A 3,390-nucleotide genomic window follows, 5' to 3' on the forward strand; every position below is an offset into this window, starting at 1 on the left:
CCAGGCTGGTCTCAAACTCCTGACCTTGAATGATCCACCTGCCTCAGCCTCCCAAAGTGCTGGGACTACAGGCATGAGCCACTGTGCCTGGCCTGCAATGTATTTTCTTGTGCACAGGTCATTTTGCATGAAAATACGAGTAGATCTATCAATACCTGGAAGTGGAAGTGCTCCGTCATCAGGCCAGTGCATTTTAAAATTTAAGTTATTTTGCCAAATTTGTCTCCAAGGAGGTCAGAGAAGGTCAGCCTCGTACCAGCAGTGTTCGGAGTGCACGTTCCCCACGATTTTTTTTTTTTTTTTTTGCCACAGAACAATAGACACCTTTATTCCATGGGCAAAGACGGAAAGGATGAGGATTTATTTGCCTTTCCGGGCCTTGATTTTCCTGAGCTAGAACTCCAACTCCTTGCCCTCTGGCACACAGCCATGGGCTCGGCCACGCTGTCCCAGCCTTCATGTGATGCATGCAAGAAGCTTGCCCTGCTGGAACTTCTCCTGCAGTCTCCTCCAGGAGGCTGCTGATTTTGGCGTTCTTTTCCCTTTCATTGTATTTCTTCTGAATTTTTTTAGATCGTTTTTTGTTTAAAGTGTTTTTTTCCTCAGGAGTCAGCTTGGCTCCCTTCTTGCAGCCCAGGGGCAGCGCACAGTGGGACTCATATCACTGGCAGGATGGTGTGCTGTCGGTGAGCATGAAGCCGTTCTTCACCAGGGTCTTGGTACAGACCAGCTTGTTATTGGACGCATTGTAGACAACATCAATGATCCTTGTTTTGCGAGTATAACACTGAACCCCAGGAGAAATTCCCCATGCCCAGCCTCAGGGCACCACATTTCTTGTTACCTCCCCGCGCACGGACTGTGTGGATGCGGTGGGGGCCAATCTTGGTGTTGGCAGCCAGACACCCCAACTCATACTTCTGCTTCCTGTGGTAGCGCTTTCTCTTGTCCCCAGTCTTGCGGCGCTTGTGCCAGTTGTCCCGAGAGATGCCCATTGCTCAGCGCTGGCTGGAAAGAGGCTCCACGATCTTGCCAGACTGTGTTAGCTAATGTTCTGATCTTTGCCAACCTGATATATTCCCCTTATGCTTTTAATTTGAATTTCTATGATGATGGGTGTAATTGAGCATCTTTTCTTTTTATTTTTTCTTTTTTTTTTTGAGACAGAATTTTACTCTTGTTGCCCAGTCTGGAGTGCAGGGGTACAATGTCAGCTCACTGTAACCTCTGCCTTCCGGTTTCAAGCGATTCTCCTGCCTCAGCCTCCCAAGTAGACTGGGATTACAGGCACCCACCACTGCTCCCGGCTCATTTTTGTATTTTTACCAGAGACGGGGTTTTGCCATGTTGATCAGGCTGGTCTCAAACTCCTGACCTCATGATCCGCCTGCCTCGGCCTCCCAGAGCGCTGGGATTACAGGTGTGAGCCACCGTGCCCGGCCCTCTTCAGGAATTTCTTGAACACCTCCTGACAATAATCCCTCAGCTAGGCTCCATGGAAGGTTTCAAAGACATGGAAGAGCTGATCCATGCCTTCTAAAATGGTAGACTCTAGTTGGGGAGTTAAGACTTCTGTGATAGTTAATTTTATGTGTCCAATTGGCCACAGTACCTAGATATTTGGTCAAACATTATACTGGATGTTTCTGTGAGGACATTTTCTGGATGGTATTTATTGACTCTTTTTTTTTGTTGCTTGTTTGTTTTTGAGACAGGGTCTTGCTCTGTCATCCAGACTGGAGTGCAATGGCGTGATCTTGGCTCACTGCAACCTCTGCCTCCTGGGTTCAATCGATCCTCCCACCTCAGCCTCCGAAGTAGCTGAGACTACAAGCATGCGCCACCATGTCTGGCTAATTTTTGTATTATTATTATTATCATCATCATTATTTTGTAGTGATGGGAGTTTCACCATGTTGGCCCAGGCTGGTTTCAAACTCCTGAGTTCAAGCCATCCACCTGCCTTGAACCTCTCAAAATGCTGGAATTGCAGACATGAGCCACCGTGCCCAGCCCAAGATTGACATTTAATCCATGGACTTTGATTCCAATGAAGGATTTATGAAGGGGGAAAAAAATCTGTGGACTTTAAGTAAAGCAGATTGACCTCCATAATATGGGCGGGCCTCATCCCATCAGTTGATGGTCTTTAACAGAACAAAGATGAACCTCCCCAGGTAAGAAGTTCTGCCAGCAGACTGCCCCTGCCCCTTCCCTAAATCACTAGTTTGCCCACCTACCCTGCACACTTTGGATTTGCACCTCCATAATCTCGTGAATCAAGTCCTTACAATAGATCTCTCTATTAACACATCCTCTTGGTTCTTTTTCTCTGGGAAACCCAGGCTAATATAACTCCTAATGAATTGCATGATCTTCGTGGTGATATCTGACATTACCCAAAGGAAGCCTCCAATCAGAAAGACCTTGAACAGGAACTGGAGATTTCAGCAAGATTCCAAAGCAAAGTCGAGTTTGACTAGATGGAGGAAGAAGGAAGTGTCTTCTGGGTAGGAAAACACATTTGTAAGAGCAAACATATGGAGCTAGGCCCAAGCAGGAGACCAATCTTGGGGTCACAGGTTCTCTGTTACCTTCCCCACAGCAGCTGCCACAGTTGCACCTGGACACTTGTTAGTGGCAGTATGTGTTCAATGTCTGTCTCTCTCCTTAGGCCATAAGCTGGTATTTGGGGCACATATACATTCCTCATGCCTACCTAGTTCCATTCTTAACACAAGTTGGTGTTGATTAAATATTATGAAATGAATGAATTCACTTTGCCTTCCTGCTGAATTATAGTCAATGGCAGAATTAATTCCCTACCCTTTTCCAAAAGATGTCACAAAATTGGCAATGATGGTTATGAGAATTGCTTTTTCCTAATGGGGAGTCAATTTTATTATTTTCTATTTCAAAATACATCATTGTAAACAATTCAGATAATACATAAAAATACGAAAAAGAATATATGTAATCTCATTGCACAGAGATGAGTTGAGAAATGAAATAACATTAAATTGCCACTGACTGTAAAATGTGGTGTCTTGTTGTTGCCACATTATCAAATCTTTCCTTGCTCCTGAACTGAGACCCTCATATTTATTGAGTGCTTGCTGTGTGTTAGCCAGTGTGTAGGATCTGAAATACAAAGGTAAATAAGGCAAGCATAGGGTATTCCTGGCTTCTGAAAGTGTCTAGTTAGTTATCTAGGCCAGGTTGGCATGGTGGCTCGTGCCTGTAATCCCAGTGCTCTGGAAGGCTGAGGCAGGAGAATTGCTTGAATCCAGGAGTTCAAGACCATCCTAGGCAATATGGTGAGACCTCATCTCTACAAAAAATCTTTTAGGCCAGGCACAGTGGCTCACGCCTGTAATCCCAGCACTTTGG

General features: G+C 45.3%; 1 pseudogene; it reads right to left on the minus strand.

Moving 5' to 3' along the window:
- Positions 1-360: 360 nt before the first annotated feature.
- Positions 361-995, minus strand: LOC111550708 (annotated as a pseudogene).
- Between the last annotated feature and the right edge of the window lie 2,395 nt (positions 996-3,390).

The sequence above is a fragment of the Piliocolobus tephrosceles genome, chromosome 9, assembly GCF_002776525.5.
Source record: "Piliocolobus tephrosceles isolate RC106 chromosome 9, ASM277652v3, whole genome shotgun sequence".
Lineage (NCBI taxonomy): Eukaryota > Metazoa > Chordata > Mammalia > Primates > Cercopithecidae > Piliocolobus > Piliocolobus tephrosceles.